We start from the raw sequence: 14,393 nt of genomic DNA, 5'->3' as shown, positions 1-14,393 counted from the left end.
TCCTCTTATTCAGTCCTGTCTGCTCTTAAGACAGCACTGCTGACGAATTTCAAGGCACAGCTCTTGACATGCAGAATCACTGAAGGATCAAGAGCATAAATGTCACTTCCTCGAGGCAGCACATCAACTGCAAAGGAGCCTAATCTGCTCTCCCCACCACAATCCTCCCCAACTGAAGAGTAAATCCTGACATCTGCCTCATGCAGAGCTTTCATTAAACGTTTCTGAAGAATTCCAATTTAAAGCCCCTATCTAAAGGATCCCAGTTTTAACTAAACCATTATGTAGTTTGACTTGAGAAACTGCACAAGTGGAAGAATATAAACTGAAAAGCTAATAAAACAGAAGTCAAAGACTAACCTTGAAACAAATTACAGCTGGCTACATCTGAGCGGTAGCAGAGCCTCTGGAATTATTAAATGAGCTTCAGAAGAGATTTAACTAACCAAATTCCACTGCAATGCTTTATTTATGGTATGTGTACCAGTCCCAAAATATTTGCTAAGGTTTTTTCCATCTCCTTTATTGCTTTTGCATATTTCCTAATCAAATCCAACAGGCACAAACCCTATGGAAGCCGGAAGATTTTTATTATTTTTTTTGACAGTATTTCATAACGCGGTGGCCTGAAGTTCCTTAAAATAGAAATTAGATGCCATGAACACAACATCCTAAACAAACGCTATATGTGGATTTAACAGAAATCGGAACACCAGCATCGACTTGAAACACCATATAATTAACTCCTAAAATGGCATTTTAATGGTCTCTGCCCTTCCTCAACTTGGCAATAGCATGTATAATTACTCTCTTATTAGCTCTCTGCATCCTTCCCTTGCATTCCCAATTTAAAATTAAACAAACACTCTTCTGTTGGAGTTTGCCTTCAAGAAGTCTTGTTTTAAAAGGATTACCCGTCGCTAAAAGCAAACTGGGTGCCATAAAAGGAGGCTTATTCGTGCACTTCAAGTCTATTTCTTTATGTATCTAACACACACCTGGATCTTTTAAAAATCTATTTGAATTTTCTTACTGAATTAGCTCAATAATCTTATCACCCATTAAAATTTACGCCAACACAACCTGAGCCTGCACAGTATTTCTTCCTATAATCCTCTCGATGGAGGCTCAATTTAATAAACAAAGGCAGCTCTAATAATTCAAATCTTACTTTCAAAGATGTGATGTGCCTGTCAGAAGCTTTCTGCAACAGCGTCAGTACATTTCTTCAGTCTCTCTCCAAGGCTTTGCATATGTTTAAGCCTGCGTCTTGCTTTTTGAATGCTGATCACTACCGTGTTTCTTTTCTCTCCTTTAAAGGATTAAACGCAACCACACAGACATTTTTATTAGTGCATCATGCACCATTAAATTGTCAGCTTGTCTTCCACAATTCTCTTTAAAAAAAATAAAAATAAATACATGGCCTTGAAAACATCTTTACAACAAAATACTAATTTTCTTGGCACTTCTTTATAAGCTGAAGCAAACAAAGCCAAAATTCGACCAACAAAGCATCACATGTATTTTCCTTACAGCCAGGTTGCAAATGACGAGAACCACTCCACACACAACATGTATTTTTAAAGACCGCTCTCTCCGCTCACATAACATCTACCAGAAAGCCCTTCATTTGGCTCCCCCAAGAGATTTATTTTTATTATTTAAGAGTTCACCCTATTGCCTTCAAGAGTTAAGGCCAGAACTCCCACATTTTGCACTCTGGTCATAAGGGAACAACTCCCAGAGAAGAAATACAAGTTTTTAACAGGAGAAAGCAGTGATATTTTCATCCGTGATCGTCTTCCATACACAAAGGATGGTGCCAACACATGTGCTGTATGTCCCGTGCCAAGAAGATGATGGCTTAGGATTCCCTGCATCTATAAAACTTCCTAAGGGTGCTCTGGATTTTTAATACCTCCCTTATTTTTTGTCAATGATTCTACCTGGGAGTGGATTGGCTCTTTTTCATACACTGCAGCTTCCTTCTCTCAAATTCTAATCTACTGATGAAGGTGCCCAAAATTTCCTTCAACAAGCTGTGCCGTGGCACAACTTTCAACTAGACCTGCAGCCCTAACTTGGAAAAAAAAACCAGCCAGCGCTGCAGAAATTCAGTTCCTGCTCAAATCGAACCCGTTTAGAGGATTCTGCCCATACAAATCTTTTACCTTGTGTCTCACTAACAAGTTTAAAAGCATTTGAGATATTTGACTTCAAAGGTACAAGACTCACTGACGCTTTAGATTTGAACATTCCTTCTGTTTTTCAGCACAGGCAGCAGAATTATCCCTGCACTTCCTCATCAAGGAGAACTCCTCTCTCAAATACTAGTAAAATTCCAGAAACCACTGTAGTCTTGTTCCCTGCTGCTGCAGAGATCAGTGCTGGGCAAAGGTGCCCTTGCTCCCTGCTGTCCCCAGGCAGGCAGGACCAGGCGGGTTTGTTACAACAGGTCAGAAGAGAATAAACAAGGAGCATCCCTGCAACAGCTTGGACACAGTCAGGAGAGTCAATCTGGCCAAGTTATGTTTCTTTCTGCTCCTGGCTTGTGGAAAGAACAGCTGCAGAGCCTGGAAATAAACCCTGGAGATTGCCTGAAGGCTGAGCATGAAGCATCCAAGCAGGTGCATTACCCCCGTTTCTCTTGCAAGGCGAGAGGCAGCTCATGCAAACAGCTTGCACCGGGGGCTGGAGGGCATCGCTCCAACAGCGAAGAAATCCCTGGGGGAACCTTCAGAAGAGGAATCGAGATCTCAGCACAGGCAGACATTGAGCCAGCTTCACAAGGACTGCAGTAGGTGGAGGGCGAGAGGACAGAAACCCAGCAGGAGAAGGCACAAGTGACACTTCACACAGCCCCGAGGCACGGAGAGCGGCTCTCCTCTGTTCCCAGGAGCCCAAAGCCCCACTGGCAGCAGCAGCCCAACGTGCCAGCACCTCCGCAGAAAACCAGCTAACTTGCAGGTTGAAGGTAAACCCCCCCCACACACAGTTGCGCATTTAATCAAGAGCTCTTACGAATACACGCATAAAAGGAGAGAGATTTCTAACCATCAGCAGAGACAAGTTTTTGCTCTCTGCTCCAAGCCATCTGCTTTGTTTGAAGCTTTGCTCCACTCAGCTTCACTTCTCCCAACTCGGCTTCAGCGCCGAAATGAAGCTTTGGATTCCTGTTATATTTCTGAAATTACAGTGATTCCAGCACAGTTTGGTAGGTCATTAATACATGTTACTGGGCGATTAGAACCCTTTGCTTGCAACCTGCAATTTCAGTGCAACCACAGCAGTGTTATCAGATAATGTGTTAATAACCTGCTGTGTCTAAATACGGTGTTACAGAGATAGGCATGTGCTGGTTTCGGAACAACAAAACAAATAGCCAAGCACACAGATTTTACACAACCAGTTCCAAACTCCCGACTGAAGATGAAATCCTGTTTCTAGATACAGGCTAACACTTTATAAAACACGGCAGGAACTCAGTACCCTCAAACACAATTAAAACAGCAAGGACTTAGTGTACCCTTCTTTTTTAAAAAAAATATTAAAAAGAAGTAAAGAAAAAAGGACTACTCGTAACTGCCCACAGCTTGCCATAGGAGGTACAGCCTTTACAGCAGCATGGGAAGGCTGGACAACAACGTAACTCCAGCTTTGGTATAAAGTTTTAAGATGCTCTCTGGAGGAAGCCTCACATAAAAAGAACAAGACTTTTCCACCTTTGATAACAAAAGTTTTGACTGCAGGCAAAGCTAACAGAGGGGACAGGTTAACTGTTAACAGGTTAGCTCTATAGCTAATAAAAGCTATAGAGGAGGTAAGTACTCAGCCTCACCAGGAAAGACTTCCAATAGCAGAAGCAAGAGAATCTCGTCCTAAGGCCAGTAGGATACATCCCGAAGACATGGTCCAAAACCAGTTTAACTAATTTCGTTCATATTACTCTCATGAATCCATAAAAAATAAAGTCCTCCTATCTGGGCGTCAAGAAGAAATGTTATCTTGTTTCTATTAAACAGAACAGTAAGACCTCCTATCTTACTTCAGTGATCTACAAACCAGAATTTGTTGATTCTAAAGCCCAAGATTATTAAGAGGAAAAAAACCCATCATCTCTACTCCACTCCCAGCTGTTGCAGATTTCTGACACTGAGCCACAGGCACAGGCAGGACGCCCAATTTCTTCTCTGAGCTGCGTTTTAACATTTTTCCTATCTGAATCAAGAATCCCACAGGTTCAAATTACACAGTTCAGATCAAGCATCTGACGTGGCCATAAAGCCCAAGATCTGAATTTCTGCTTTCATACAATGCCCGTTGTCAACGTGGCTCCTCTAAATGTGTCGTGCCCATCCATCAAGACAGAGATGGATGTCTTTTCCATAACCCAGCGCTTCTGGTGGTACGCGCAGCCACGAGAGCAACGTGGAAGCTGCAACCCGACGTCTCTGCTAAGATGCCAAAGGCCAGCGAAGACTGACGGGCTTAACGTTATGTACTGACCTGCTAGAAGAGAGCGGAGGAGAAAAGGTGCAGGCACAGCAGCCTGCTTTCAGTGCACCGAACACACCGTGTTTCACACCGACATTTGTCTTTTATTAAGAGCGCTTTTCAATTTCAATAAGGTGGTTAAAGTGATAGCACCCAATTAACTGCTCAGTAGGAGGACAGCATTAATATTCATGAAACATTCAAAGCAGACGTGGTATTCTTAATTGTCTGAACCACCACACAACAAAGCAGCACTAATACTGTACCATCTCTCCAAAATATATTTTAAAAAAATAATCAATATTCATTTCAGTAGCTGATTTGGGTTCCATTCTGATTTTTGCCCATTTAAACACCAGTGTTCAGCTCTACCAAACTCTGTTCCTAGTGAAAGAGGAATTTTTAGTCCCATAGAAAGAGGAACCAGCCTAATTCAAGCCCACGGGGTTAAACCTGTCTAACCCAGGTGCTGGCTGCTGCAGCAAGTCCCTTAATTTGAGCTACTGAGGCAGTAAAACTGTCCCTCCCCAGTGCTACCAGTGTTCAGTCCCAACACAGCCGGGTTTTCTGACTGCAATGTAGTGCAAAGTGGTTAGAGTAACAAAAAGAAAAAAGAAAAAAAAAAGGAAAAAAAGTGCCCATTTAAGATTGCTGTTCTTGTCCTACAAGGTGGGGGCTCTGTTGGGTTATAAGAAATACGATTACAAAAAACACACTCAGACTAACTTCTTTTGTAGACAGTTCTGGGTTAAACACGAAGGACCTGCCTGCCTCCAGTCACCGAAGCCGAGCAGGAGCTCCTGCAGCTTCCCGAGCAAAGCAAACCTCTGCTGAACAGCGGCAGCACTGTACACTTTGCTCTTGCAGCTGCATGGGTTTGTTTTATCGACGTCTCATTTTTCCATCCTCATCAAGACTCCTAAGCCTCCCCCAGGCAGCTCCGGCCAGGAGGAGCAGGGTGCCAGGGGCTCTGTGCAAACCGCTGCTCCCCAGCCTGGCAAAAGTTAAGCTTGCAACACAGAACGGTGGAATTAATTTTTTTTTTTTTTAAGCGCGTCCCAAGAGAAATAATCGTAAATAGCAGGACGCTGAATCATACTTGGGTACCAAGGGGACCAAACTGTACTCGGGTACCAAGGGGAGGGGGTTTGCGATGCGCAGAAGTGACATCAAACACGGTGCAGGACCTGCTGCAACCCGCCCCGGGAAGCAGTGCCGGCAGGGGGCGCTCGGGTGCCGAGCGAGAACGAACCCGCGCAGGCTGGGGCTGGCTCTGCCCCCGCTCCGCAAACGGGGGCGACCAGTTTCGCCCCCAGTCCTCGCGCTGCTGCAAATGCAACCTGTTCGATCCAAAGGCTCATTTGGGGCTCTCTTCCAGCCCCAGCAAAACGGCTCTGCTGCCCCGTTTCAAAGGGTCTCTGCAATCCCACGCACTGGCCGCAGGTGGGTTTGCTTTGACAGCAGAGACCAGAGAGTAAGAAATCCCGCTCCGGTCCCCAGGGAGTCCTTCCACTTTGGGAAACTGTTTAAGGGGAAACGTGCACTACCGTCAGTCACGCCAGCTGTTAAAATAAGGAGAAAGCAATGTCACAAGTCAAGCCAAGCGTCTTGTTAGATATTTTTTATGCTGCAACATTTTGCAAAGAAAGCTTAAATCTTCTTGGAGAAGTAGACAACTTTATAGCAGCGCAACTTGAAATTCACTGTCAGCACGCAGGGACCTTGTTAACAGTCCTGCGAGTATTAAAACGCAGTGCATCACAAGTTGTATCTTGGCAAGATAACCTCCGAGTGCTCACGTGGAAACTGAATGTAAGGGCTGCAACCGCTAGGAGCCATTTCGATTGTACAACTTGCCCCACCTAAGTAACTACTGGTCATCAACAGTCCTTCTGGAGCAAGAAACATTTTACCACATGTTATAGATGATCATTTGGAAGTAGCTGTCACCACAAGGATTAAGCCTACAGTTACAGCACATGTCTCCAGGCAAACGTAATGAGCTGTGCACCTTGGATTGTACACAGCATAAAATATGCAGGGTGAGAACTGCACGCTGTGTCACCCATGGCAGGGAAAACGCAAGGAAGGGGAAGACTGATAGTTGTATTTTTGCCATTTACATCAAGTTAATAACTTCTATGTCAGACAGGTTTTTAGGATCGCACAGGTAGATTTAAGGCAAAATCAAAATACGTGATTGACAAGAGCCTGCAAAACCAAAATCCTGTGTGCTGCTCCACCATCGCAAGAACATGCACCTTGCAAGCACTGCACCCCTAGCAAACGTTGAGGGCGTAAAGCTGGCTGTCCCAGGGATTGAACACCTAGCTTTTCCAGGCACTGAACAGATCGACTTTTGACCTCCCGGTACCGTGCCCTTTTTGTAAACACACATCAGGAACAAGCAATTTAGTAAGCGTCAGAGAAACACAGCATCACCTTAAATCTTCTATAAAATGAAAAACAGCCATTAAAATGTGGCGGATCTGCAAGTGATCTGCAAGCTTTTATTTTCCCAAGCCACCAATGCCATAAAAAAGTTTTGTTGTTTTTTTTTAAAAAAAAGCATTTAGGTAAGAGACTTAAGAATTATATCTTTAAAAAGGTGAAAAGCTGATAAATCTCACTCCTGCAAGAAAGCCAATTTTTGCATATAGCTAAAAAGTGTCACAATTATGCATTACTATACAGCCTGCAGTGTTGTGGCAGCCCATTTGCATATCTATTACTCTATAAATTTTACAGTCCACAAATACCAAGAATACTTTACTGTTACTGAATGCCGATGCCAAGATTTGCCTTTCTAAGAAAACTCAGAACTGTGTGAAATCCTTTGTCTAAAGCATAATATTCATTGCTGGTGTTTACTGCAATTCTCAGTTCTGCGACCCACATAGCTTAAGGTTTAAGAACAAATTCACCTTCTATATATGTAATGCTTCTGTAAGATATAAGACACCAAAAATTTACTTCTAGATGTAGTTCAAAGATCAAATACGAGTTTAAGGACTAGATGTGCGTTGTGACCAACTTTCTCCACGTTATACAAATAGGGATACATAACCTCCTGCCCAGAGCAGTAATAAACCACACACTCAGCAATAAAAAAGCCCTCTACTGAAACATTTAGTGGAATAAGACCAGTGACTATTGAGGAAAGCATCTGACAGACATTAAATCCAAAAGCACATCTTGCATCTGTCCATTCTCACCTCGCAGCAAGGTGCCGATCCCACTCCTACCAATGAGCATTCAAGGTTTTTGATACCGCATGTCAAAAATGTGTTTGTGTGAATGCCTAACTTAGTTAGATATAGGGTAATTCCCCCATCAGAGATAACCAAATATATGTCTTCAGTAACTTCAGCGGGTTAAAAGCTGGGGCATGAATGTACCTCCCCTCTTTTTATTCCAGTGTGATGTTATTTTGTATATTATGCAACGAAGTCCAAGTGTTGCATTAAGTTTTCCATAATTCTTCACTTTCTGTGATAATGTAATAGAAACAGTTCTGTTAAAAGTCTAATTCCCGGCAGGCTTAATATGAACATTCTTTGAGAGTGCTGCTCATGCTTAAAAACAGGCATTAAACAGCTAAAACATTTGATGTTTGGAAACAAAGTTACCCATCTGCCAAGGGTTTTGGAAGCATTACATACCAGGAAAGATTTTCTGTTCTAAAACCATTTCATGTTAAAGAAAAATCTCCAGACGTGCAAAGCTTAAAGCTTAAAAATAATCCCTTCCACTTACTTCTAGCTCTCCCTTGCAAAAACATTTGTTCACTGCAAAGCACCACTTTCTTGTTGCAAACAGCCACCCATCGCATAAGATTGAGCACTTAGATTTACCTTACTTCTACAAAATAATGGCTTTTATAAATTAATCATAACACTTAAAAATAACTGACCTACTTTGCTTGGCCACCTAGGATTCGCTGCGCACAAGCATCCAAGCTACGAATTACCACCGTGCCAACGGAAGTGTGAAGGTACTGCGCACCAAGCTGAGATTTCATGGCAAGTCGCTGCACAACCTGCGCTGTCTGCAAGCTTAGCTGCCTTCAGATCGCTGCTGCGGGGGCTCGCCAAGCCTCCCAGCATGTCACTCCAGGTACTTCCATCAGGTCTCCTCAAACAGAAACGCTACAGCGCGGCTGACGCTGGCATCAGTGGCGTGCTCCTACCCACTGGAAGTACTTGAAGCGACAGAGCAGGGAATGGCAGAAAACCCCGTCTGCTGAGGGAAGCACTGAAAATAGCTTAAAAGAAGAAAAACAACGCATCTCTTGGTTGTAAAGCACCCACGAGGCTAGGGACAGGCTTCCAAGCAGAGCGGCTGGAAGACAAGCCCAAGAGCAAGTGGCAGGGAGCACCCTTGCTGGGAGACAAAGGCAGGGTGCTTGGGGTGAGAAACAGCCTGGGGCTCGCAAGGCCACTGCCAGCAAGGAGCATCTTTGCAAGCTGAAGGGCTGCGGTACATCTGTAACCGCACACACCGAGTGCTGGGGCTCTGGTCTGTCCGGGCTGTGGAGGTGACCGAATTCTTACCCTTTTTGAATCCTAAATCTCTGCCTCCTGCTTTAAGTTAGCATTAACATATGGTTGAACAGGATGAAGCTGTTCCTCCCACCTACCCAAAGGCAAGTAGCTTTTCTGAGAGTTTATCTGCCTGGGAAATTGAGATTTTTCTGGAAGAATACTCAGGGCATGAAAAATATGGCAAAACCCACTAACATGTGGAGGAAGGTGGCTGTCATTGTACAAAGCACACAGATCTCCAACACCTCAGTTGTGGGAATGGCATATAATGGAGATTTTATTTAAATTCACCTTCTGCATGGCAGCTCCAGTGCAAATTTATCATGTGGGCAAGGAGAAAAAAAAAACAACACTCAAAATCAGTTATAGTGTGAAACAGAGGTGCACAACTAAGAATAATAAAAAAAATAATCGTAGCAACTCCAATTATAACATCTTCCAATTATAGCATCTTCCCTGTTCTTCCGCTGACGCCTCATCCTTCATTTTCCTTGTCTGTGGAGCAACCATAATGCTGTTCGTGTTCTTCACTATGTTTTGATTATCAGTAGAAAACCTTGCAAGCTGAGGGAAAGTTCTTTCCAGCAGTTTCCATGGCTGTGTTTCCATGGTTGGGATAGCTGCTCGCAGCCAGCAGCACCACGGCGAACCCCAGCCACACGCCCACAGAGATGACAGGCTCCCGGGCCGGCACAGGCAGCCCCAACTGCAGATGTGTTTTCCCTTTGACTACAACCAGATGGTCCCAGAGCAGCCAGTAGATCCCACTGGCAACCACGCATCACTGAAACGCTCTCCTTCTTCGGGCTATGAAGTATGTGATCTATTTTGGTTTCTCAGCTACATGGAGAAACAGTATACGTATATAAAAAAGAAACCACACTGAGAAAATTACTTCTCCCTTACTGCAGCAGAAGATGCTCTGATCTCATTTGTTGACATTTATCATTAGGAAGAGAGACATCTGAAAGCCCTGCTAGGAGAGGAAAGCTTCTTAGGGTTTTTAAGAAAGCCTACATTAAACAGCACGGCTAGCAAGAGCCGATTAGTCCTTCAGCTTGAGATACACAGTACAGTTAACACAATTTGATTTTTTTTAGGAGAACGTAAAATCAGCTAAGACAACAAAACCAGCAGTCTTCTGTACTCAACTTCCTATTCAGGTACCTTTTTAACAGGAGATCTTGATGAATAAATATGCCTTGAAGTCATAGCTCAACTCCCCCAAAATCAAAGTCAACATTTTTAACAATATATGCTAAAGAAATTTTTATTTTTCCTGCTTATCAAAAAGCCAAAGCGCAAGTCAGATGGACACAGACCAAAAAAAAAAAAAAAAAAAAGAGTATTTTCAAAGGCCCCGCCGCTTCAAACCACAAGCCAGAATCCTATTTTCAGAAAAGCACATTGTTATGACAGAGGCTTCTGCAGGTGTACGACATCCTCTCTCTCCAACATCTTGAGGCACTCAGCAACTAAACACATCCTAAGCCCACTAACTCGGCTTTGCTCGCTTATGACAACCAGTTGCAAACGCAAAGCATGCTCTTAAACAGTCAGCTCCCTAAGCAATTTAACAATTAATCCTTGTATCTGTTCAAATGCTGCTTAAAACAAATCATTAGAAAGAAAATTAAGCCAGCAGACATCCCTTATTTCTTACTCAGTCGAAACACTATCTAGCCCCCTCGTAAAACATCAAACTAAACAAGGCAATCCAAGAGCTTTTCAGGGAAAATATGAATGCAAAAAAAAAAATTATTATCAAATATTGTGCAAATGTTACCTAACTGGATAACCTTCAGGTCCATTTAAACAATTGAACTCTATCTCTAAAACTGTGGCAAATACCACAAGCATTCAGCAAAACGGACGTACCAACCACGCAGGTTAGGAAGCCTGCAGCTCCAAAAGCTTCAGGTACTCCACGGGAACGTATCCCACCATAAGCAACGAGAACTGCACTTGTAGGGCTTGATTTTTAAAGATGGTTTTGTTGCCACAGCTACCTTTGCAGCCTGGATGGCACTGAACGCCGGTAGCCAAGCCAACGGGCTGTTAACGAAGCAGGGTGGGAAGCGTGGTTGATGTTCACCCATTTTGAGTGACCAATAGAAGCAATTTTTTATTTCTTCTTCAAGTGTTTTTTGCAGGAATTAATTGGTATCTTTTGGTATGTCCAAGAATATTTCCATGGGAAATTCAAATATTCATTAAACATAATAACTGGTAAAATAAGCTCATTCTGTTCAGATTTAGATGTCCTTTTTTCTATAAAGGCAGGAAAACAGCAAAAATACTCCCTCAGGAAAACCACACCCAGGAAGAAACAGGGAAATCATTTCACTTTCAAGATGAAAATCACAGTTTAAGAGGAACAAAACTGCCTTTTCAAGCACGAGGCACACTTACTGAGGGTGAGGTCAACCTTTGGTAACTCCGAGACCGAGAAGCACAAATAAAAATCCTGAGCTTTCACCTCCAAGGGAAGCCCCATGGCCTCACTGGTTCTAAGAGCTCCTGATAAACTGCTTTTGTTTGAGAGCTTTCTGGAATTTCCTGCATACCTTAATGCAATGAAAAAGAGGAAAAGAAATGCACCAACACCCCATTTCCTGCGCTAGACCCGCTCAGGGACGCGCCTCTCAAACTTGCCTGTTCAGAAGGCTTCTCACAAACGCACAGCCCAAACAAAGTAAACCCACCAGCACCCTACAAGGGGCACAGAAAAAGTTCTAATACTCAGGAACCGACTTGGATTTTCATGGCAAGAAGCAAGGCAGAAAACGCTGAGCTTGAACGAAGCTGCTTTAGAAGCCAAACCAAGCGTTAACCTTCCTCGGTGCCACCACATACAAGAAGATCAAGTGCTCTGCCACCAAGTCGAGCTCATTTTAGCCTCACTCACTTCAGCTCTGCGCTTACCTTGCTTTGTTGTGGGTCTGCATTAGCCCTAAAAGCCAGCAGAGGTGGGTCACCACCACTCCTGCTTGCAAACCAGCATACCTCCCCAGCGCCTTCTCCAGGGAACATCCAGAACACAAAACACTGGACCCTGCTCGGCACGGAAACCCTTTCCTCAAGTGAGCTTCATCAGGCAGACTTTGCTCCTTAATCCAGCCCATCTGTGCATGTCTCTCAACCTGGTTCCAAACCACACGCACACTTGCTGAAGTTTAAAAGTCTTACCTGCTATTTCACATATTCTTAAACTAATACTGCTGTGGAAAGCCCATTTGTAAATAACCTTAATCAAATAGAAACCTTACTGTTCTCAACCTTACCAAGGTCAGAAGGAGACACGTGTTAAAGTTCAAGCTAGAAGGGTTTTGGGGTTGTGGGGCTTTTTGGGGGGGTGTTGTTTGGTTTTTTGTTTGATATTTTTTTTGAGTGGCTGACCTTCCTGCTTAACATTTACAGTTGTTTCAGGAAATTCTGTGTTAAGGTTTTTATTCCAATGAAACAGAGATAGATTATTCCTGAAACAGCTGAGATTCAGTGCTCCAGAGTCTCTATCTATACAGTAGAGATTGCATAGGCAGCAACACAGGTATTCCCCAAACATCTTAATTTCCAAGTGTGACTTCAGACCACAATAAACTCTAACTCCTGAAAACATGGCCAAACTAATTTATTCTGTGATCAACAAGCTACGTGTAATCAAGAGTCTGTAAATCAGATTTTATAAAGTGACATGAGCCAACTGGTTCCTATGTCAGGAGACACCAGCTGATCTTTAACAATACAAGCAATATAAATGAGGGAAAAAGAAAAGGTGGCATACTTGAGATAAGACACTAATTAAAAGCTCATTTCCTTTGGAATTAGCAGTGAGCCTTCTTTAGAAGGATCTTATTACCTTGCATTTTATCTGTCACCTCCAATATTTCAAATTCAATATTAACATTTAAAACACAGCTGAGAAGCTACATGTGGTTTTCATGTAAACTTTGTTAAATACTAGCTAGATCATTACAAAGTCTTTCTATCCTGCTGCAGGTTTGCACACTGCTTCACACAGATTAAAAGCAAGTGCCAAGGCTCACCTGTGGCTCTGTCGCCAAGTACGGCACAAATTTCAGCGGCAAGGAGGGATTAAAAAGCCAGCAGCCCACTCATCACACAGAGGATGTGCCATGTTCCAGCGCTGACAAGACACTGAGAAGGAGCAGGAAGCAAAAACGATGCCAAGAGGAGATGAGGTGAAAAAACAGAAGCTGCAACTGTGGAGCACAGCAGAGGGAGTCAAGAGAATAGCGAGTGCTGATAGGAAAGCAAATTTACATTTTGTTCTTGAAATGCCAAGTGAAAATCCAGCATAACTACAGAAAAGCTGAAGTTGCACTAGGCTTACTTGCATGAGCAAACAGTCCCCAAATACAAGCGTTCGTTCCCAAATTTTATTTAGAAGCATCAGAGTTTTAGCATTAGGGGGGAAAAAAAGAGGAAAAATCACAAAATGGCAATATTGTAAAAGGGGAACAACTTCCGACATTTTAGGTCTGCAGCACAAGGCTAAACTGATGAGTCAACTTGCTTTGAAAACCTGCAGAAATTAAAAGTTTTGACTGTGGCTCTGACATGAAAGCTAGTTCATTAAAAACATACCCAAATACTAAAGTAACCAGTTTAAGAAATACCTCATTAAAAACGTACCTTAAAACTAAAGTAACCAGTTTAAGAAACACTGCCAAGTAGAAGCCTTTTAATCTTAGGGCTCAATTAAATGTTCAGAGAAAGAGAGCTACTTTAAATGTAACCTCAGTGAAATCCAACGTATTATTTCCCTTCTCTTACCAAAGGGGTAGAGATCCTGAACAGAAAAGAAAGAAGAAAACCACTGAAGACCATTAGGTAAAAAAAACCACAAAGCAGCAGTTTTGATTCTCACCTACTTACGCTACAATGGTACCATAGGTGACCACTGCCACTCCTGCCAAATATTATTTTTAGGGGATCGGGGTTTTCTTTTGTGGTGGGTTTTCTGTTTTGGTTGGCTGGGTTTTGTTTTTTAACACATTCTACCTGTTTCTCTGAAGCAGTCACCCAAGACCTCTTTGTTTACCGCAGCATGTGCGCTAGCAAGTGACTAGCACACCTCTTGTTTTTCCTGCTGGAGTAGCACTATAGACTCAGCATTACAAATGGAAGCACTATTGTTAAAGAATCAATTGGACAATGAAAGAGCTGAGGACACTTGTCTTACAGAAAATTACTGTCAAATGTTGCCAGACCCAGCCTTCCCTCTTTCTGGGCCACCAGCCAGATACTAATCATTTCAGGTCCCTACTAATTTTTAGCTGTGTGACACACTGCGTGATACAAAAAGGGCAGCTTCGTCCAGGCTGTGCT

At 43.0% G+C, this 14,393-nt stretch overlaps 1 protein-coding gene across 8 annotated transcripts in view; it reads right to left on the bottom strand.

Annotated features, from left to right (window-relative positions):
• GLCE (glucuronic acid epimerase) overlaps positions 1 to 14,393 on the bottom strand; it is a 55,627-nt gene that overhangs the window by 38,277 nt on the left and 2,957 nt on the right. For 2 of the 8 annotated variants that reach the window (XM_056346262.1, XM_056346261.1), the window contains exon 2: positions 1,172 to 1,312. The exons of 4 other annotated variants lie outside the window; for them this stretch is intronic. The gene's annotated coding sequence lies outside the window, so the exon portion shown is untranslated. Of the gene's footprint in view, positions 1 to 1,171; positions 3,888 to 14,393 lie in introns of those variants that run through there. 2 more of the 8 variants (XM_056346265.1, XM_056346260.1) reach the window with 2 other exon arrangements.

The sequence above is a fragment of the Falco biarmicus genome, chromosome 7, assembly GCF_023638135.1.
Source record: "Falco biarmicus isolate bFalBia1 chromosome 7, bFalBia1.pri, whole genome shotgun sequence".
Lineage (NCBI taxonomy): Eukaryota > Metazoa > Chordata > Aves > Falconiformes > Falconidae > Falco > Falco biarmicus.
This window is presented reverse-complemented; position numbering and strand designations above follow the sequence as displayed.